This window comes from Papio anubis, chromosome 19, assembly GCF_008728515.1.
Source record: "Papio anubis isolate 15944 chromosome 19, Panubis1.0, whole genome shotgun sequence".
Lineage (NCBI taxonomy): Eukaryota > Metazoa > Chordata > Mammalia > Primates > Cercopithecidae > Papio > Papio anubis.
Genome location: NC_044994.1, coordinates 54,503,051 through 54,525,994, shown reverse-complemented (window position 1 = coordinate 54,525,994; position 22,944 = coordinate 54,503,051). Strand labels below are relative to the sequence as shown.

The following is a 22,944-nucleotide window of genomic DNA, read 5'->3' as shown; positions in this document are numbered from 1 at the left end:
ATTTCTTGTGCTGAAAAAGGGAGAAGTGGATATGGGTGAGTAGCACTAGTGACTTCCACAGTGATCTGGTCTAGGTGAGGTTAGAAAGTGTGTCCTACGGGACCTAGCTCAGTGCTTGGTAGGTATTGGATGTCACAAGAGTATTGACTGAATCAACAACCTGTAATTTACAACCTGTATATTTACTATTCCAACCTGTAATTTACTAATATATGGTCCGACCCCAACCTGTAATGTACTACTAATATGTTGATATATTATTTACTAACATGGTTGTACACCGGTCATCAAATAAAATAATTATAATCCTCTCTTTGCCTATTTCAAGTGCATGTTTACTCTGAAGTGAAAGGCCATTAGGTATTTTCAAGGCTGATTCACAAGGAGGTTGTGAGCTTAGCATTATGTAATAGAGAGGCGTTACTTACACACTTTCTCTGCCTCACCATCTGCCTCTTGTTTAAGGCTTCCTGAGTTTGTTTGGAACAGCCCAGGGTAGAAAGAGAGTGGCAATGGGCCTAGGACCACCCAGGAGGTGGCCTCCTGCCGCAGAGACCACAGGGCAACAGATAAGATCTAAAGGGGGCAGGAATGTGTTTAGGGTAAGCTTGGGTCACCCTTTTGTTACTTTGATGTTTACAAAAAGAAATTTGGACAAGAGGCTTTTTCTGGTCACAGGACTAGCAGAACACCCAGAGAGTTCAGGGACATTTGTGCTTCCATCAGCAACTGTATTGACTAGGAGGGTGGTGAGTTTTAAAGCCTTCCTTACCTCACTCTCCCTAAAAAGAGTTGTATGCTATGGAATAGGCATTGCAAGGTGCTCTGGATTCAGCAGTTGGTGGCTTGCAGAGATTTTGCTTGGGGAAGAGCTTTTCACTTATACATCTTTGTTCACATTGTGATAACTGCATGCACGGATGAGCATTTTTAAGATTTGATAAATACCTTAAGCATAAGCATAGAATTTAACAAAATGATATTGCTTTTGGTTCAGTACTCACCTTGGCAAAGTCATTTTTATAAAGATAGCTCTCCAAGTAAGAAAGTGGTATGGTAAACTATGTTAGTCTCCAAGTCACAGTGACTGAGGGACTGAGGGGATATCAGTATCAACCTAGGGAGGTTGAGACCACCCGGCTTCATTCAAGTGATAAGATGTAGCACCCAAAGGGTTTCTGAACTGGGAGATGAGCAGCTGGGAGACCAGCAGGAAAAACCAGATATAGACCATCCAAAAACCCATTCAGGGTACCTGGGGTTGGGCTGAGGGCCAGGCACAGACTGAGGGAGAAGGAAAATGAAGTCCTAGGAATAGTCTTGAACTATATTTGGGAAGCCCCAAAAGGCATTTCTATATTTTCTCTGGCCTCTGCATCCCTACCACTTTAATTTCATACCCAAGTCAGCTGGTCAGGTAGAGGACACTTGTGGCGTGAAAGTGGTTTCTGGCACTGCCCATTGTGACGTCATGGAAACCGGAAAGGAAGAAGGCGTTGGTTTTCCTGCTCCTTTCCCCATGGCTTCGAGAGTTCCACTGTGTGATCCTGCAGTCTGACTCCATGATTGAAATCACAACTGGGATAAAGTTGGTAGAGATGCTTCTTAATTTACAGTGGGGCTACATCCTCATAAGTTAAAATAAGTTAAAAATATTGTAAATGGAAAATGCATTTAATACACCTAACCTACTGACATCACAGCTCAGCCTAGCCTACCTTAACCATGCCCAGAACATGCACATTAGCCTACAATGGGGGCAAAATCATGTAACAAAAAGCCTATTTTGTGTTAAAGCATCAAATATCTCATGTAGTTTATTGAAAGTGAAAAACAGATTGGTTGTATAGGCACTCAAAGTACGGTTTCTACTGAAAGTGTATTGTTTTCACACCATTGTAAAGTCAAAAAATCAAAAGTCATAGGTGAAACAGTCGTAAGTAGAGAACCATCTGTGTTTGTTAAATGCTTAAGGATTTTCTATTTCTAATTGACTCACTGTCATTGTAGGATTTAAAGAGGGAGGCCTCAAATAGTGTATCTGTGACCTGCATCTCCTTTGGGTGGTTCTTGACATCCATGATTTCTTGGCCTAGATCATGTTTGGCTGCTGAGGCCTGGACTATGTTCTTTGTCGAGTTGTGAGGGGGCGGCTTGTGATCTCCTGGGAGTGGAGAGGATGCCTTTCTTATCCCTTGATGTATTAATGCCTGCATAAATAAAACTCGTTGCAAACATCCTGCATGATGAAACTTCCTCAAACATCACATAGACTTCCTGGGTACCTGCCTTCCATGCAAAGGAGGGGTTGAGCAGATGAAGATGTGCTGCTGGTGGGAGCAAAGTTATGAGGAAGTGGAATCTCCAAATGCTGTGTTCTGTGCTTGCATTTTCTCTTTCTACAACCTCCTTTCTCCTGCCACTGTCACATTCCCACCTACCAAGGAAGTGTAACCTTCCCAGCTCAGTTCTGATGTAGACATCCAGATAATCACACTTAGTGCACTCCTCACTGAGGTTTGACAAGAATTGATGAGATTTTGGTGAAAGCTTTGACAGGTACTATGGAAATAGGGAATACTCTTCTTCTTCTTCTTCTTTTTTTTTTTTTTTTTTTTTTTTTTTTGAGATGGAGTCTTGCTCTGTCACCCAGGCTAGAGTGCAGTGGGGCATGATCTCAGTTCACTGTAACCTCTGCCTCTGGGTTCAAACAATTCTCCTGCCTCAGCCTCCCAAGTAGCTGGGATTACTGGGATTATTGTTTTCTATTTTTAGTAGAGACAGGGTTTCACCATGTTGGCCAGGCTGGTCTTGAACTCCTGACCTTGTGATCCACCCGCCTTGGCCTCCCAAAATGCTGGGATTACAGGTGTGAGCCACTGCGCCTAGCCAGGAGCATTCTTCTTAATATTGCTGTTCTGCTCCTTAGTAGATTTACTGTTCCCCTTAGTGACAGTTCCCACTGCCGCATCTTAGTCAAGAACCTTGTTTCTCTCTGGGCTATGACAGTGGTCTTGCTCACTTTCTGGCTTTCCCACCCTCACTCCAGTTTGGAAAATGCTGCCACTCTTAGACCACTAGGCTGATTAATCCTTCATCCCCTCACTTAATAACTTTTCGTTGCTCTTGTGGGAGGAAGCTCATATTGTTCAGTCTTGCTTTTCAAGTTTCTGCAGGTTGACCCCAAACTTCCTTTCCAACCTTGACTTTTGCTCTGCCTGACTTTAAAACTGAACATTAGCTGGGATGGTTAATCCACTGTTGCCCAGAATGTTTTTCATCGCCTCTTTCTTATTCTAGCACATTCTGTGGCCTAAAATGTCCTCTTCCTTCCTCTGCCTCTATCCTATCGTTAAAGCCTCAGTTCAGCTCTGAACTCTTCTGAAAAATTTAACTTGATCACGTTAGCCTTTAGCAATTCTTTATAATCCAAAGTTCCCTGGCAAAATTGCCTCCATGTCTCATTTCATTCAACATTCATTCATTCATTCTACAAAGGGCACTTGTCATGGATTGTCTTATATTATCACCTAAGATTGAAGTGTCTTTTTCTTTCTGTTTAATTGCAAAGAATAGAAATTCACTCAAGCTAGTTTGCATAAAGGGAGGTAAATTGAAAAGATGTCCCCGGATGTCTTGTCATCAAGCCACATTTCCTAAGAGTTCCGGTGAATGGGACCCTTCTAGTTATCGCTCACCCTGGACCTGCTTATCTGCAGGAGAGGGTTGGGGCACAGTTCCTTCCAAGAAGACCTGTGGCTGGCTGATGTAGCAATTGTGACCTGCAGTTAGCCTACAATGGGGGCAAAATCATGTAACAAAAAGCCTATTTTGTATTAAAGCATCAAATATCTCTTGTAGTTTATTAACACTGTGTTGAAGGTGAAAAACAGATCGGTGGTATAGGCACTCAAGGAGATCTCAGTTCTCTTGCAAGCTCCTTAAAGATGACTGGATGAGGCGTTACACTATTGTGTATTTAACAATGTTTGTACACAGGAAGGGCTCAATAAACAAATCATTGGTAACTCTTTGACAACACAGAAAATGATTTTGACGTACAGTGATTTAAAGGAATTTTAGACCCTTTAGCTTGAAGTCTCAAAGGAAGTTAAGAGAGAAACTTATTTTTAAGAGCTTCCCCTACTTGCATTCATAATGATTAAATGTTGAATCAAATTAGAATGACCAGGCTGCAGTGAGTATACCAGTGCTTGGGAGGTGAATGAGGGTCTTCAGTCTAACAAAATTAGTTGTTATTCCAAGTCTGTTTTTCAACTTCCATTTGCCTCCTACTTTGCCCACAAAAAAAAAAAAAAAAGAAAAAGAAAAAGAAAAAACCTCTCATTGGTGACATATAACAGCAGCTTCAGGACTTTACAGCCCACCAGGCCACCCCACAATCTAAAGGAGCAGGCATTGATGTCTGGATTTGCAATGACTGGGTGTAATTGCCCACGACTGACCACCCCATCTCCCTTTATAATTAAGGCTTCAATGCCTTTGTGATATACATCTGTTTTTCCTCTCTTCTTTTGATTGTGGAATACTCATTGACATGATAGAAACTCTTCTTTGATACTCAAAATGCTTGATCATTATGAGAGTGTTGTTATGAAAGAGGGAAATAAGTTCAGCTGCTTGAAGAAAATGACCAAAAATACATTAATATTAAAAATAATACTCTCAGCTGGGCGTGGTGGCTCATGCCTGTAATCCCAGCACTTTGGGAGGCCGAGGCAGGTGGATCACTTGAGGTCAGGAGTTTGAGACCAGCCTGGCCAACATGGTGAAACCCCATCTCTACTGAAAATACAAAAATTATCCAGGCATGGTGGTGTGCACCTGTAATCCCAGCTACTTGGGAGGCTGAGCCAGGATAATTGCTTAAACCTGGGAGGCAGAAGTTGCAGTGAGTTGAGATCATGCCACTGCACTCCAGCGTGGGGGACAGAGCGAGACTTCATCTCCAAAAAACAAAACAAAACAAAACGAACAAACAAACAAAAAACACTCTCAGTTTGAAGGGTAGTGAATGGGGTTGAGATAAATGTCTCAGGAACCAAGTATTTGTTGTGATATTCTTTTGTACTTGTGTTGCTCTGGGGTAGGTTTGCAAATTGCTTCCTCAAAGATTAATAATATGAGATTAGAAGTGGTTGGTGAGCACGTGGACAAATTTGTGTACTTTGGAGAATTTACTACTTTGTTGCATGAGACATAGGATTACTGCTGTTTTAAGTGAGTAATAGTTAATTCAACCATGCAGTTAAAGAGGCATCCTTAACTGGGATAAATACTTCTCCATCCGCTCCCACTCCTTCTTACTGGTACTTCAGAAACTGAAGGTACAGATCCATCTATTCACCTGTGGTGGTGTGTAAAGTGTCATTTGAAACCCCGAGCATCAGGGATTTAAACCACTTATTGGGCAAACAATTGCATTCATTAAATGTATTTGAATGGCTGGGCGTGGTGGCTCACACCTGTAATCTCCGCACTTTGGGAGGCAAAGGCGGGCGGATCACCTGAAGTCAGGAGTTCAAGACTAACCTGGCCAACATGGTGAAAACCTATCTCTATTAAAAAATACAAATTAGCCAGGCATGGTGGCGGGCACCTGTAATCCTAACTACTCTGGAGGCTGAGGCAGGGAGAATTGCTTGAACCTGGGAGGTGGAGGTTGCAGTGAGCTGAGATCGTAGCAATGCACTCTAGCCGGGGCGACAGAATGAGACTCTGTATCAAAAAAAAAGAAAAAAAATAATGTTGAATGCCTATGTTTTTCCATGCATAATTCTAACAAAAATCCCTGCCTTCTAGCGTCCTGTATGTATTTAATTCATAATTAAGTTGGTTTTCTGCTTTTTTTTTGTAATGGCAAAGCTAAAAGGGTAGAGAATAAAAGAAATGTATCTGATATTCTCTCAATTCTTGATACCTTAGCATATGTGCCTGCCTTACATGGCTCTAATTCAGGTAAGTAATTATGAACTGGAATTTTAAAAAGTAAGATGGGTTTGGGTTTAAATTTCACGTCTGCCGTGTGACCTGAGTGCACAAGGTCTGACTGAGCTTTGTTCTTCAGCTGCAAAATGGGGGAGAAGCAACCTCATTAAGTTCGTGTGAGAAAAGGAGAGACTTACATATAAATGCTTAATGTGTTGTCCTCCACAATGTAAAACTAAATAAATGGCAGCTGTTGCTAACGTCATTACACCCAGCATCTACCATCCACCAATCATTGGGCTCCCTTCTGGCAATATCGGGATGAATAGGCATGGTCTCACCTGAAGAAGCTCTTAAGCTAGCCAAGGAGGTAAGGACATCCAAATAACTACAGCCTCCAGCGTTTACATGGGAGTTTCTTTTGCATGTCATTATTATCAGAGTCTTTCGGTTGGAAAGTCTTTGTAAAGCTTTAAGTGGCTCTGAGTTTAAAATGATAGGCCTTCTCAGGAGGAAGCGGGAAAAAGCTGGAAGCAACTGGAGGAGAGGAGTCTGAGAAAGGGTTCTGAGCTAGCCCATAGGCAACCTGGGCCTTCCTTAAGGGAGACGAGTCGCCTTTCTCCTGTGGCTTCACTCTTCCCAAGTGAAATGAAGGACATCTTCTTTCCCAGGGTCTGCTTTCTTGGAAACAGAGTGACTCCCAGATTTGCCCATGACTAAGAGCATACCTGGGTCATGGAACTTTCCATTTTAAAACAGTCCCAGAAAAATTGGGACGAGCTGGTCACCCTCCAGTCTTGTTCTGTGATGGTTGTTTGGCATCCTGAAGCAGGCTTTGTAGAGATCTAACATGGTTAGTAGAGATACAGCCATCCTACAAGAGAGGAGCAAATGGGGCAGAAAAAGATGGGAAAAAAACATCATGGCTTTGGCAACCCCTTTATTAGGAATCTGCTTTTTGGAATGGGATATTTATTATGATTATTAAAAAGAAGAGAACTGTTTAATAAAGGCAAGGAAACTAGGCTATACAATATAAAGTGAATGAGACCTTTTAGAAATTCCTCTTAAAAAGGGGTAGCTGCTTGGGGCCCGGTACACACTAGACACTCAGTAAAGACTTATTGAAATGGTGGCATCAATTTTTTCTTCAGAAATATTTTTGAAAGCTGCATAGAGAAGTGCAAGGGGCCTCTGAGACCTGCATTCCAGGACAGGTTGAGTGGCTGAACGCTGTGGGCTTTGAACCACTCTGTGCCTCACTCTTCTGGGCCCTTCCATCACTCATTTGAAAATGCATGCGTCTAGATATGCTCTGGGCTTCCTGTGCTGATATCTGAGTGTGTTTATGTATGAGCTGATGCTCTTCATGACTGTGTTTTTTTCTTTCTGGTGGAACCGCATGATGCTAGCAGACGAGTTGCTTTGTCTTTTGTTTGAAGCTAGGGTGCCTCTGGAACGTTCCTGTGTTGTAAACATGATGGCAGTGTGGGCTGGGTGGAGTGGGGCATTGTGTACTCAGCACCCTGTGTTTTCTTTCCAAAGATTCCAGAGGGTTTTTGTGATGAGTCTGTAATACTAAGTGGTGGTTGGGAAGGGAACCAGGCCTGGTTCCACCCTATGGCAGAGATCTTAGAGATCTCAGGAGCTGGACTCCAATTTGCCAGCATTTCCTCTCTCTCTCTCTCTGAGTCTCCATTACTAACATGTGGGATTGATGGAGACTGTTAAGGCCCTTAGCCAAGCCACCGATTCTTCTAGTATTTCGCTGATACCGCAGATGATAACGCTTTGTGCTCTCTTTCTCCTTGGAACCTTAGCAAATTGCCAGCAACAGTGATTAGTTTGTTGGTTGCCAGTTCTGTAAACCTCATGCACAGAGCACCTGAAGGCAATTGCCAGACACTTGCGTGTCTCTTTCCCATGTAATCATGATGCACACCAAGATACTGTATTCACTGTGTTCCTGGCACGCCAGATTTCTTCATAGTCTATTACTTCACCGAATAAAAAGGCAAATGACTTGTTTTTGGAAGGGGAATCTTATAGGCAAACAGAATGCATTTAATAAATTGCCTTTATTTTTGCACACAAAGTGCTAAATATTAGTACAAAGAGTTCATTTCTCTGCAGATTAAGTACAGGCTAATCTATGTTTTGGATTTTGGATTTTTTTTTGATTTTGTAATATTTGCATTACACTTAACATTCAAACATTATATTTACTGGTTGAGCATTCCACGTCTGAAAATCCAAAATCCAAAGTGCTCCAATGAGAATTTCCTTTGAATGTCATGTTTGCACTCAAAAATTTCTGATTTGGGAACATTTCGGATTTCGGATATATGAATTTGAATGCCCAACTGTAGTTTACTTTTCTTTTTTCCAACAGGGACGTCAGATCTATTAAAAATTAATTGTGCATACACCCTATGTCTTATAACAAAATAATAAATTATTTAAGAATTGCATCTCAAGGCAGTCCGCGCTGCCCTATAAGAAGTCTGTTAATTAACAAGGAAAAATGTCTTCACCGGGAAGGAAATAAGAATATGTCAGATTTCACCCCAAATTTATTCCATCTTATTTGTAGAACTTGTGCGTGGAGATGCTAAACCCTCTCTTTGTGCTCCTTAAAATAACATTCTCTTGGGGTCAAATCTAGTTTGCAATGAAGATTGAAAAATGGATGCCATCTAGACAATTTAGAATTCCTCATAAATTAGGAGGACAGTGACAATCAATTTTGGATTCTCAACCTGATTCAGCCTTCTTATAGTTGCCTCGGCATTCATTTGATTTCATGTCTTTGACTGTTGCAAAGGACAACAGTATTAGCTTCTGTTACTGCTTTTAGGAAAGGTGAATGTGATTTTACTGAGACAAAAACCCTAGAAATAGGTTGTTTGCCTGCAATCTGCAATTCTCCTCTCCCCGTCAGGGGAAGCAGTTCTGAACAGGCTCTTTGTCCTCTGGGTTCTGGAGTCTGTTTCCCTCATTTTTATTTCTCCCTCAAGATTCTGACTTGTAAAGAAACAAATTTCTTCCTTTTATGAGGCTTTTTAGTACCAGGTGACTGGTGTCGTTCGATATAATCTGTAGTACTTAACAGCTAAGTACACTTTGTTTTCCCCAAGCTGATTACAGTGAAAATAAAATGAGAGGGAGAAGGCTGGGCGTGGTGGATCACGCCTAATCTCAGCACTTTGGGAGGCCGAGGTGTGTGGATCACCTGAGGTCAGATGTTTGAGACCAGCCTGACCAATCTGATGAAACCCCATCTCTACGAAAAATACAAAAATTAGTTGGGCATGGTGGCGTGTACCTGTAATCCCAGCTACTTGGGAGGCTGAGACAGGAGAATCGCTTGATGCACTCCAGCCTGGGCAACGAGAGCGAAACTGTCTCAAAAAAGAAAAAAGAAAAGAAAAGAAAACTAGAGAGAGAAAGACAACAGTTTGAGGGAGGAGGAGTGAGTAAAGAGAAGAATAAGGGTAAAGAACTGTGTAGGTGTACAGTATTTTTAAAATTCAGTTTTAGTCAAAATGAAGAACAACTGTTGTTTACATAATGGTGTTGGCTTCATAATTAAAAACATTTTTCCCGATGTTTTAGAAAATGACATGGAAATTTATCAGATACTTTTCCTTCCCTAACTATTTTGGATTCCACAATGTATTTCATGACAACCAAAAGACAATTTGGGAGAGTGGGGGAGATAACTGTAGTACAAATATAGCAGTAGATAGTGTTTATTAGACGCTAGCATGCTTTCCGTTTAAAGTGCTTTAATCACATTACCTGGGAGGCAGTGGAACTTGGAAAAGTCAGGTCACTTGTCCAAGGTTACGTGGTGAGTTTGTACTGGAGCTGGAACTGGGATGTGTGACCCTGAGCAGTCTGGCTTGAGTCCTTCCTCTTCACTGCCTGTGAGCCACACTCACAACTGGGATTAGGGTTCGAAAGCATTTTGAAAACTGGTTCAGTGTAACGTAATTTAGGAAGAGATCCGACTTCTTTGCCGATCTGTCTTTGGGAACAAAGATGGACAATTTCGGCCACCCATCTGTTGAATGTGTTTGATGTTAACTTAGAGAACGGGTTGTTTGAAAACATGGATGTCAAGTTTTGTAGGGAAATTTGCAGCGAGATTTCTGGCTATTACCTGAGCTTTGTCCTGTGCTAATTCAGGTTTCTGTGAAGTCAGGTGGTGTGAATTGTTTCTAGAAGGGCCACTTAACTGAACACCAGTGTATATAGTTATGTGAGAGATTCTGTCAGATGCTAGGAGCTAAGGACTTTTGGGAATACACTACTAAAAAGTGTGAACAACAATTTTTTTTTTTTTTTTCTGAGACAGAGTTTCACTCTTGTTGCCCAGGCTGGAGTGCAATGGCATGATCTCGGCTTACTGCAACCTCTGCCTCCTGGGTTCAAGCGATTCTCCAGCCTCAGCCTCCTGAGTAGCTGAGGTTACAGGCGTGAGCCACCACACCTGGCTAATTTTGTGTTTTTTTAGTAGAGACAAGTTTCTCCGTGTTGGTCAGGCTGGTCTCGAACTCCTGACCTCAGGTGATTCTCCCGCTTCGGCCTCCTAAAGTGCTGGGATTACAGGCGTGAGCCACCGTGCCTGGCCTCAAAAAACTGTTTTTACAATCCTCCCTCCCTGGTTACTGTTTCCCCCTGACCCCATACCAGAAAGTGGAATAAATCATACCCTTTTTTATTCCCATTCCTTTGTGTAGTTCCCTTTCCCTGGAACACCCTTTCTCCCTATGTTCCTCTCCGCCCTCCTGCAAAACACAGCATAGTGATGGAAAGCTGTAAGTACCACATATACAGCGATATCTATGGGGCACTGAATCCAGGAACCCCCTTAGAAACCAAGATTCATGCATGCTCAAGTACCTGATATAAAATGTCATAGTTTTTGCATATAACCTATGCACTTCCTCCTGTACACTTTAAATCATCACTAGATTTCCTCTAAAGCCTAATATAATGTAAATGCTATGCAAATATAATGTAAACATGATGTAAATATAAATGTAAGTTGTTTTACCATATTGTTGAGCAAGTAATGACAAAATGAAGAAGTCTGTGCACATTCAGTGCGGAGGTAACCATTTGGTATTATTTTTCCTGAATACTTTTGATCCATGGTTGGTTGAATCCACAGATGTGCGAACCAGATATGGAGGGCAGACTGTACTTTCTTCAATACTTCATTCCCATTTCACTTGTCCTATCGATCCTCCTCCAGCTCCCTCAGGCGGACTTACTTTTCTTTCCATTTGTTCTTTCTAATCCCACTTACCCTGTCCGTGATAATTCTGCATATGGTTGCCTCTGCAGCTCTATTGTAAGTTCTTTAGCTGTAGGAACTGCTATCATTTGAATGTACATGTCCCTCCAAAATTCATGTTGGAACTTAAACCCCAAGATGATGGTATTAAGAGCTGGGCCTTTAGGAGTTGATTAGGCCATGAAGGCTCTGCCCTTTTGAATGGGATTAATGCCCAAAGAGGCTTCAGAGAATGCCACGCCCTTCCATTTCTTCTGCCACATGAGGACACAACAATAGAGTGTCGTCTTAGAAACAGAGGCCTCTCACTAGACACTGAATCCACAGGTGCCATGATCTTGGATTTCTCAGCTTCCAGAACTGTGAGAAATAAATATTTATTATTTACAAATCACCCAATCACAAGTATTTTGTTATAGCAGCACAAACAGACTAAGACAGAAATCTTGTCTTGTTCAGGAGTTTGGATGAATGAATGGAGGCTCGAACAAGCAAAGGAACAGACAAATGATTAACACGTGAGTTTGTTGGGATTGCTTAGGGTGTGTGTTAGTGGACGATGATGTTAGACCTGAGGATGGACCTGTGACTGTGGCAGAGGCTGGCTAGATGCTCACCAGAATCTCAGCATTTTGACCTCTGGGGCTGGATAATTCTTTATTGTGGGAAGACCGTCCTGTGCAGTGTGGGATGTTTAGTAGCATCCCTGGATTCTACTCACTAGGTGTCAGTTGTCCCAGTTCAATCAAAGATGTCTCCAGACATTGCCAGATGTCCCCTAGGGGACAAAATTGCCCCTAGTTGACAATCACTGTACTATACCACTTTCTATACCTAGGTGGGGCCATGTGACTGGTTCTCACCAATGGGATGTGTATGGAAATGAGAGACAGTTCAGAGTGGGAAACCTTTTCTACCCTCATTTCTTTCTAATCTGCTGGTCAGTTTCCAGGGTCCAGGGGAGAAGTCTGAAGTCCTAGGATATGACAGAAGGAACCTGGGTTCCTCAGAGACCTTGTGGAGCAGATCCTCCGTTGCCAAGTGTCATTGGAATACACTGTGAAGAAGAGACTAAACCATTACTGCATTTGGCCACTCAGATTTGGGGGTGTTCATTTCGGCAGTCTACTGTCTGACCTTCCCTGACATTTGGGATGAAGGGACCTTGCTGAAGCAGCCATGCCAGTGAATAAAAATAAAGATTCCAAACTAAAAAGTGGGACAGATTTTGTTTTTTCCTTGTGCAGCATCAGCCTTATTGCTATAATGATTATAATTTCTATATTTTATCAGAAAATGAGATGATGATAAAATTCGTTATTCCTACCACTCTAATAATGTTGATGTGTGATTAACAAGCAGCTTTGAGCTGTAAATACTTTTAGTAGAAAGTAATAAAACCTCAAGTGTACTGGCAGTTTTCATTTCACTGTGTATGTATATGTATCTGCAACACAAGTTCAAGTTGAGATATTTGCGGCAATTTATGTATAATGCATTTTAACTTTTTTTTTGGGAACAGTGACAGATGTGGTTACCCTGCAGTCACAGCTGTTTCCCACACCATTAATAAATACATCACTGTATGATATGACAGTCTTTGGAATGGACTCTTATATGCTTAGTCCAGCTGAATGCCATGGATTAGTGTCCTGTAAAATGCTGAACCCAAGAACTTGCTTATCAGACTAAATTCAGTGCACCATTCTAAATTTATTCTGCCGCAATCAATTGTATTTGTCATTGTGTCTACGCAGAACCCCTGACCAAAATACGTAAGTCAAATGGTTTCATTTGGTGCCCATCTGGATGACAACAGCCGAGTTGTTTGTGGGAGACAATGGCTATTTGTGGATGAGTCTTTCGGTGGCTGGAAGCTCTGTGTTTGGTTCAGTGGTCTGTGTGCCTGCTCTATTTGCACAGGATTCAATCCTTTGTACAAAGAGCAACCCCAACTGAGTTTCACCATACCTGTCAGTCAAAATCCCTGTCTCTAGGAAATATAGCAGATCTGGCTTGAGGATACAATGGTCAGGTCCCTTTTTCTAGTAAATATCCTGCTAGGCGTCTTAACTTCCAGATGTCTGAGTCTAGTGTTTTGTTCCGCCATATAAAGCGTTTGCACAATAATTAGCATAAGACTGACACTTATGCCATGAATCATGTGCTAGGCTCTAAGGGTTTTGCTACAGTACGTGCATACTCCTCACAGCAATCCTAAGGGGGAGAGTAGACAGTACTATTAATATCTCTATCATATGGGTGAGGAAATTGAAGCACAGAGAGCTTAAATGACTTGCCTGAGGTCACAAAGCAAGTAAAAGCCAGAGCTGGGATTAGAACCCATGCAGGATGTCTCCAGCATTGATGCTGTAAGCCACTGCAGTGTGCTGCCTCAGCCTTGTCTTTTCTGTTAAGGAGATGTGCTTTCTCTGAGATCTCTTGTATTTGCATGACTTCAGCTAACATCTGTATATGATGCTTAAAAAGAGTTGTTCATATTATTGCTTAATTTTTGTGTGGGCTGAGTGTACTTTCTCAACTTCATTGTCAGCTGATGCCCTTGTATCTTTCCTAACTCTTGGCATACTGCTTCCATGTCAGAAAGTAGTTCATTAGCATGTTGATTTGGTTATTTTTATACCAAGATGCTCCTTTAGGAGGTTACCCAGCAGGAGTAAGAACATGTGTACAAAGGTATGCAAATGTCAGGTGGTATGGGAATGAAATGGTAGTGGAATTCGGAGGATTCAGAATGCTTTCACAAAAGATGTAGTATTTGACAATGCCTGTGAAGGGTAGATAGTAATTGTCTGGACACATGGCAGTGAGGAATGGCATTGGTGACAGCATGGGGATAGGTGACTCCTGTCTTCCAGACAGTGAGTCATGCTTTATGACTGGGGCTGGGAGTATGGGAGTATGAGAGTAGGAATAGTATGAAAAAGGATTGGAAAGGTTGGTGGGAGGGGGACTTAGGGATTTATTTGCCAGGAAGCCATTGATGGTTTGGGGACTGGAGGAGGATGTGGTCATAAAGCTGTGTTTTTAGAAGCTTAATCAGGCAGTCATCAATATGGATTGGAGCAGGAAGGGACAAAGGTGGGGAGACCATGGAGGTGGGTGGGGGAGGTCCAGAGATGTAGTGAAGACCTGAACCCCTGGAGAGGGTGGCAAGAATGGGAGTGTGAGTGAATGCAAGAGACGTTTCAGAGACAGAACTAATAGTTGTTTGGAGATTAACTGAATGAGTGGTGAGACATACACAGGTTTTCAAATCTGAGGTATTGGGTGAATAATGGTAACAAATATAAAATTGCAGGGAAAAAAACAGATTTGGGAAAAATTAAGAGTTTGCTTTAGAAACAGCATTGAGCGGACAGGTCAGAGCTGTACCTTTGTGGGTAATCCACGCCCAAATGGTCATTATGAATGAGGCTTAAACACCTTGCCATCAGGGAGAGAAGCCCTCTAAACAGCTGACCATGTAAAGGCATAGGTCTGAAGGATTGAAGGAACGAAGAAGAAAAATGTGTTTTCTGGAACAGAGGACACTTGCATGCACTGACAATTAAATTATATGTCTTATTTAAAGTTAAGATGTAGCTTAACTTATATTTATTATTCCCAAATTGGTTATGATTTCAACTGGATTTAAAATACTGAAAATATTTTACAGACTGTGCTTAAGGACTGTTCCATATAGGACCCTGTCTGGAATATTGGGAATCTGGTTGGCAGATCTCTTCTCATACAAATTGGTTAACTCATTAGTCTCCAAATGTTACCCAAGTTGTTGCCTCATTTAGAATGCCTGCCTTCCCTTTCTTCCTCTATCCTTCTATTCAAACCCTAACTCTTCCTTCAATACCCTGTTCAGATCCCATCTCTGAATCCCTGATTCCGACTGGAAATGGCCTTTGCTGCCTCCAACATCTTGCAGACCATGGCATGTCACTGGGGATGGCCAGGTGCTGGCCAGTGATGCAGGTGGGTCTTTGAGGGCTGGACTTATCTTAGTCATCTTTGCATCTCAAGAATCTTACTTATTTTTTTCACCAGGTCAGCATAAAGAGTGTTTAAGGTCTGTACCCAATAAAGCTAAACTTCATCTAAGTTGTAAAAAAGCCCAGCTGAAATAAAATATACTGTGGAAGTGACTTTTTATCCTGAAAACACAAGAGCTAAGAACCAGACTGGGATTAGATACCCCACTATGCTTAGCCCTAAACCCAAGTAGTTAAATTAACAAAACTATTCACCAGAGAACTACAAGCAACAGCTTACACCTACTTGGCGGTGCTTTATATCCTTCTAGAGGCGCCTGTTCTATAATCGATAAACCCCGATATACCTCACCATCTCTTGCCACTCAGCCTATATACCACCAGCTTCAGCAAACCCTAAAAAGGCCTTAAAGTAACCATGAGAACTGTTATGTCTCTCACTAGTTCTGCCTTCTTAAGGACTGTGGTGATCTAATGCTTTTTAAAATAGTCCCACACTTTTTTGAATATGATTTCTTCGGTGGTCCTGGTTGGTTGATTGAGGACTCTTTCATCAAGAAACGTTCTTTCCACTCTGTGCATGCTAACTACACTTTGGTAGCTAAATCCTGTGTCTGTAATCAGAAATACAATATGTTGGCTATCACCAATGTCTAGGTTTATATTTGTCTGCTCTTCGAAAGACACTGACTACCTTGATGGATTCTTCTCTTTGGTCTGTTCATGCACTGTTAAACTGCCGCAGCAAGGAAGTAATATTAGGGGAAATTATTATGTCATTTTGCCTTTGGTTTTACCTAAGATGTCAGAGTAGCTTTTCAGGAACTGAAGTACACTCAAGCCCAAACAAGTAAAACAGTAGTAAAGTATAAAATTAGTTTTTATATTTCTAAAATTAAATTAATTAGACAAAGTACACTTATTATGGTATGAAGAATGATCATGAATAAGCAGAATGAAACTATGCTTATTAAGATAGATTAGGAAAATACTTTAGAGGATGCAAGGGGTTTACTGTTCCTTTTATGAGATTTGTTTACTAATAAAATTTCATCTCCATCAGCCTCAACAAACTCGCAGTAATTAGTTCCGATTAGCTGAGATCTGTTACCCTGGGCTTGGACCGTTCCATTTTCTCGGAAAACAAGTCCACTTCCCTTGGGTCGTGGGGAAAGAAGTTTTATTTCCTCAGAAAATATGTCAGGTAAACGGATGTTCATAACAGACTTTTCAATAATTAGAGTTTACTATGTCAGCAGCAGAAGAAACAAATGGTGGTGGTAACCCCACTGCTGTAAGATGTGAGGCCTGCCCGTGTTTAAGAATGGAGACTGAGGCTGGGCGTGGTGGCTCACACCTGTAATCCCAGCACTTTGGGCGGCCGAGTGGGTGGATCACCTGAGGTCAGAAGTTCAAGACCAGCCTGACCAATGTGGTGAAACCCTGTCTCTACTAGAAATACAAAAATTAGCCAGGCGTGGTGACATGCCTGTAATCCCAGCTACTTGGGAGGCTGAGGCAGGAGAATCGCTTGAACCCAGGAGGCGGAGGTTGCGGTGAGTCGAGACGCCATTGCACCCCAGCCTGGGCAACAAGAGCGAAACTCCATCTCAAAAAACAAGCAAGAAAAAGAAAGGAGACTGCAAAATTTTAAGTACAATTTTAAATATTAAATATTTCTGATATTTGTACTTGTGTAAGTTAAAAAATTACTAATATACTTGGCAATAACTAAGTTTTAAGCATTTTGTGAAACTTTGCAGAAGTTACCCAATTTCATTCTCATAATAATTTAGGAGTAGGTTCTGTCTTTGCCCTGTATTTTTTGATGGGCAGACAGAAAGCACAGTGAACTTCAGTAGCTTGCTCAAGATTGTGTTAGCAAGTGGCAGAACCAGAACAGAACCCCAAATCTGGTAAGTAGAAGCATTGATATGTTGTAGTCCATTAAAATATGTTAATCTTTCAAAACTTTGCTGTAAGTTATTGAAAAGTACCAACAAAAGGAAGCTATTATCAGAAACAAAATAAACTAATAATAAACATCTTTAGAGTAATTATTTGCTCACTACAAAAATGAGCATGGTATTAAAAATGAAATGTTACAAATTTTAAGAGTTTTAATTTCAGTCATGGTGTGCTATAGTAATAATAGAGTTGTAATATCTTATTGTGGCTATTTTGTTTCTATACCAGAAATTCATCAGGAAATTATAGCACAACAAATAGCTGTGAAAATCATGATAGTAGTAATTATATCAATGACATAGTTGTGGAAGAAGAGAATAATGAGGTTATTTTGAGGGAAGTCCACTACAGTAGAATAGCAAATGCTTTTCAAATGTAGGGCAAGCCAGAAGGGAAAGAGACCTAACTTTGGGTTTATAATGTATCATGAAAATGGGGGATTGGGAGCAGGGGGTGGTTTCAGGAATACTTTGGTGATTAAAAATTGGACTGCGAGGAGTTAATTTGGAATTTTTAACCAGACATTTTCAAGGTTGTTAGCAATAGTTTTGGCTCTGATAGTAAAATTTTTAAACAAGCATTGTTAGTCTCTAGCTTGTTGCTCTATGAAGTTTGTTAGTCTCTAGCTTGTTGCTCTATGAAGTGTTGGAGATGGGGCCTGGTGAAAGGTGATTGGATCATGGGGGTGGAACCTTCATGATGGTTTAGCATTATCCTTTTGGTGCTGTTCTCCTGATAGAGTTCTCACGAGACCTGGTTGTTTAAAAGTTATAGCACCTCCCCCGCCCTTGGTCCTGCCATGTAAGATGCCTATTCCCACTTTGCCTTCCACCGTGTTTGTAAGTTTCCTGAGGCCTACCCAGAGCCGAGCAGATGCCAGCATCATGCTTCCTGGACAGCCTGCGGAACCGTGAGCCAATTAAGCCTCTTTTCTTTATAAATTACCCAGTCTGAAGTATTTCTTTATAGCAATGTGAGAACTGACCCATATGCTGCCTTTAATATAGGATCCTTTCTTGGAGGCTCCCTCACAAGAGGTTTTAGTTGTTGCCATGAAGATATGTAGCTGTCAGAGGCTTACTACCTCCCAAGTAAATTGCTCTTATTTTATAGTTGGAAAACCTGAGACTAAAAGAGGTAATTCGATAGACCAAGGGCTCTGCAGCTCCGAGGTGGACCATGAATTGTCCCTGCCAGAACAAGCCAGGCTGTTCATGCTCCGAAGCCCAGTCTTACCTTCTGAAGGTTTGGCATCGGGATACAATCCCACAACCTGCAGAGTAGCCTGGTTTTACCGTTAGAGATTCATTTCTCAATGATGTGGTGAAAACAGCATGAATTTTGTTCATTTGGTCAGCTGAGGGCAATAACCCTTCTGTTTATTTTCAGCCCTGTGATCCTAAGTAAATTACTCAGCCTTGCTGAGCCTCTGTGTTCTGGTTTAAGGTGAGACCAGCAGTACCTATCTCTAGAGGTCATGGAGATGATGAATCCTGGTTATTGATGTGGTGGAGCACTTGCAAGGTATCTGGTGCTGTTTTCAGTATTGTATATGTGTTACCTAATTCTCAGAACAGTAGTCTAAGGTGGGAATCCAGAGGCAGGCCCAGAGGAATGAAATGATGTGTCTGAGTCCAGAAGCTGATAGGTGGACAATTCAGTGTGAATCAATTCCCTTCTGTTTTTTTTTTTTTTGAGGGTGGGATGGGGGGCGGTTCACTGTCTGTGAGTCCTATCCTAAACTGACAGTGTCCTTGTGGAGGTAACACGCACACACTTCCGAGAGGTTGTAGTAGCCAATGATTTCAATCGAAGCCTAAGGTAATAGCCTCTAACAGAAAATACAAATGCTTCTAGTAAATTCTAATAGCCTCTCTGGGAAGCAGGTGCAGGGCCTTGGGATGCCATTATCAGGATGGGGTTGGGGATGTCTGATCGAGGGAATGTGGAAAAGACTAAAGTGGCCCATTATCTAGACAGCTGGGCTGAACCGATTTGGGGCTGGAATCATGGGTGTGATGTGTGCGATGGGTTAGGAGTCAGGTGGGCATCGGAGGTCGAGAAGGAGGTAGGGGGACAGAGAGAAACAGGGATGCTCAGTTTCCCCTGGACTCTTTTGCCTGAACTGGACCTGGCTCCTTGTGTGGGTTTAGCTTCCTTTCTTGTTGGGCCCAAAGAAGGGAGGTCCATAAACCATAGTAGGAAAATAGGACCTTGATCGTTTTTCTTTCTTGGTTAACCTTGAAAGAACTCCCCTTCTTCCTGCATCCTAAAAAAGGAGAGGAAGAATGCCCTGATGGAAAACCTACAGGGGGCAGCTTTCAGAGTTCATGCTTGGCCAAGAGGGAAACGGCATAGCAGGCTTTGGAACCACAGAGTCGGCAGGGATTTGAAGTCTTCTCTGGAGGGACAGCAAGCTAGCGGGTAATGTGACAGGCATGGTCTCCCCTTTCTTCCTGGGGTGGAAGAAAACCAGAGCAGGGGAGAGTCCAGAAGTAAGAAAATACCATGTGGGAGATGAGGACAGGAAATGCATCAGACATGAAGATTTCCAAGCCTGTGCGTATTTACAGTAATCAATCCCACCCTCATAGGCTGGGATCAGGAGAGCCTGTTTCTCTTTGGAGTGCGGAGGCCACGTCACAGCTGCAATGGGATTTGACCACCAAAAGCTCCCTGCTGTGTTTTCCACACCCCCACCCCAACACAGCTTCTTTGTAATCCTAAAAGCAGGGTATTCATGATACCTGATGTGGGTGCAGGAACGTAATATTTCCAAGTTTTCAAATTATTTCTTTCCAAGAGAGTGTGAGGTGTAGAAGAAATGGAAATACTTTTTTTATGGTATAACAAGTTATATGGTGACTTGCCTGTCTTTTCCTTCATGGATAGAAATCAGAGTCAACAAGCCCAAGGTAAAAGCCTCTATCAAGAAATACAAATGCTTCTAGCAAATCCTAGTGACACTGTTTCTCTCATGGTTTCCTGTTCAAGGTACATTTGCTTATAAACTTTGATTTTCCTTTACATCATTGTTGTGCCAAGTTCATGGACGCATGAAAGCTGAGGAAGTTGGTGGGTAAGTGGCTTGTCTGAGTTTATGAAGATAAGCTTCCAGGTGTGTGGATATGTGTGCATGTGTGTGTGTGAATGTGTGTGTGTCCACTCAATTATATGAGTTTTCCTTTTCATTCATTTACTGGACATTCATTTATTTTGAAGTTCCTTCTAAAACCTGTACTTATTCTAATGATCTGTGGTGTCTTCCCGGCACCCTGCAGGATCAGCTAAGTTCTTGATGCCAAACTTTGCTGCATCCTTTATTGAAGGTGTGAGTGTAAAGTAAACCCAAACAAATGGAAATAACACAAAAGTTTGTGTTCCTTTGTCAAGTGGGTCTCTGGGTGTTCACCTTTAGTGCCGTCTGTGGTGAGGTGACAGGGCATTCCACATTTAGTTCTTTTTCAGTAACAGAATCTCTTTTCAGGTGCAGGAGACAATACCTCCAGGGCCCACATTTATTTGGAAGTAGGGGTTGTTTTTATGTATCCTAAAAGATGAATCTTGGAGACCAGTTTTTTTGAACACTTGAGTTGCTTGGAAATATGACTGGAAGAAGGCCTCTGACAACTTTTGACCCCACCGGTGATTTTGTGGAGTTAGCAGTTGAAATTTGAGGATAGACATTCCCTATTTCTTTGGATTTTACTAATTAGGGTTTTGTGGTCAGTGAAATGATTAAGACTGGGCTTTCCTTATAGCTCATCCTACTTAAAGAGACACGGTGAACTTAGGAAATTTTATATAACAAATGAGATTACCTCTGAGATGTTAGAATGTTCTCAGAATCTTTTCTGATAACCTCAAATGCTTATGAAAAATGTGTGTTCTTACAAATGGTGAATGCTTTTTAGTTACTCTAACCATGAAACTGGGAACCCTAAGCACCTCAAGTATGGGCAATTTATTGTCCATTCGGTTTTAAGTCATCTATGAAGATGTGTGGATGCCGCTGGTCTTTTCGCACTGTTGCTTTGTAATGCCTGCTCCTGACTTGACTACACGCTCCACTGCTCTGTCTTTCCGCCACATAACTACAAGGCACACTACTGATTTATGCTTTTCATTCATTTCCTGGACATTCATTTACTTTGAAGTTCCTTCTAAAACCTGTACTGTTTTTTTTTTGAGACGGAGTCTTGCTTTTGTTGCCCAGGCTGGAGTGCAATGACGCGATCTCGACTCACTGCAACCTCCGCCTCCCGGGTTCATGCGATTCTCCTGCCTCAGCCTCCTGAGTAGCTGGGATTACAGGCGCCTGCCACAACGCCCGGCTATTTTTTTTTATTTTTAGTAGAGATGGGGTTTCACCACGTTGGCCAGGTTGGTCTCAAACTTTTGGGTAATCTACCCGTCTTGGCCTCCCAAAGTGCTGGGATTACGTGCGTGAGCCACTGCACCCGGCCTAAAGCCTGTACTTATTCTAATGACCTTGGTGGCTTCCCAGTGCCCTGCAGGATCAGCTGAGGGGTGGCTGGGCTGCGTTTATCTCTGTCCTGTGGTCTCTGAACTGATACTGAGCAGTGTAGCGGCTCTTGAGACTTGGAATAAGCTGGGAGGAAAAGAGAAATATTGGGACAAATTTTTAACATGCTTTTAAACATCCCTGAAACATAACACAGATATGTGCTGTAGGTTTACAGCAACCCCTAAAGGCCAACCTCTACAGTGGGCAGCATGTTCTGAATGCCTGTGCTGGCTGCGAGGAAAATGGGGAGAGGAGCCAGGAAAAGCCCAGCTGCCCACATTACCGTGAATCTCCTCGGACAGCTTTGTAAGTGAGGAGCTGGGGTATCTGAATTGCCCCTAGGAGGCTCGTTAAGTTCTAAGAAGGTGAGCAAAATTGATTTAATATATTTTTTGTGTTAGCTAGCATATTCATTTAAGGTTAAATTTACATAATAGTAAAGTTGTATTTTTATGTGTGTTTTGTGTATTTTTATAGTACAGTGGGGGTTCCTTATAGAATTAGTGTGCTCTGGACGTTCGTGGCCATTTTATAGGATTTAGGAGCAGTATTTTACATTTTAAATGATTACTGTGAATCCAGTTGTTATTTTTATTTTTCCTGCTGCATTGCTGGTAATATCTAGGTTTATCTGATGCTGAGTTTATAGTCAGAAATGGATCCCAGGATGGTGAGGCCAGCGATGTGGAGAGTTCAGCCTGGTTTACATATGGTTCACCCTGGGTTGGGGGTTGCCATACAGTTTCATCAATAGTGGGTGCTCTCCCTCCTTAAAATTAAAAAAATAAAAAGCAGAACAACCAAACTCCTTTCAAATATCTCTTTGACCCTGCTCCCCCTCCTCCCAGGAAACAGCTATGAAAACCAGGCCGAGCTAACAATTCAGTTTGTCATCTTTTTTTTTTTTTTTTTTTTGAGAGGGCGTCTCGCTCTGTCACTCAGGCTGGAGTGCAATGGCGCAATCTGCGCTCACTGCAACCTCTGCCTCCCGGGTTCAAGTGATTCTCCTGCCTCAGCCTCCTGAGTAGCTGGGACTGCAGGAGGATGCCACCATACCAACTACTTTTTTGTATTTTTAGTAGAGATTGGGTCTCGCCATGTTGGCCAGGTTAGTCTTGAACTCCTGATCTCAAGTAATCCACCCACCTCCCAAAGTGTTGGGATTACAGGTGTGAGTCACAGCGCCC

At 42.0% G+C, this 22,944-nt stretch overlaps 1 protein-coding gene and 1 long non-coding RNA gene across 12 annotated transcripts in view; one reads left to right on the top strand and one right to left on the bottom strand.

Annotated features, from left to right (window-relative positions):
* The window catches only part of RNF152 (ring finger protein 152), an 85,294-nt gene that overhangs the window by 4,066 nt on the left and 58,284 nt on the right, over positions 1-22,944 (top strand). Inside the window, exons 3-4 of one of the 9 annotated variants that reach the window (XR_001897422.2) lie at positions 11,714-11,772; positions 12,200-12,470. The exons of 4 other annotated variants lie outside the window; for them this stretch is intronic. The gene's annotated coding sequence lies outside the window, so the exon portion shown is untranslated. Of the gene's footprint in view, positions 1-11,713; positions 12,471-15,134; positions 16,673-21,596; positions 22,123-22,944 lie in introns of those variants that run through there. 4 more of the 9 variants (XM_031658884.1, XM_009192837.3, XM_009192836.3 and 1 more) reach the window with 4 other exon arrangements.
* LOC103879779 lies at positions 1,302-11,353 on the bottom strand. Of its 3 annotated transcripts, none has more exons than XR_004180099.1 (4): positions 11,267-11,353; positions 9,751-9,975; positions 6,678-6,823; positions 1,302-1,578 (listed from the first exon to the last, which is right to left on the bottom strand). It is a non-coding gene; the product is annotated as an uncharacterized LOC103879779 (long non-coding RNA). The 3 variants fall into 3 exon arrangements; XR_004180098.1 differs by having other exon boundaries at positions 9,751-9,979; positions 11,267-11,344; XR_001897426.2 differs by lacking the exon at positions 1,302-1,578 and adding an exon at positions 5,701-5,739 and having other exon boundaries at positions 9,751-9,979; positions 11,267-11,344.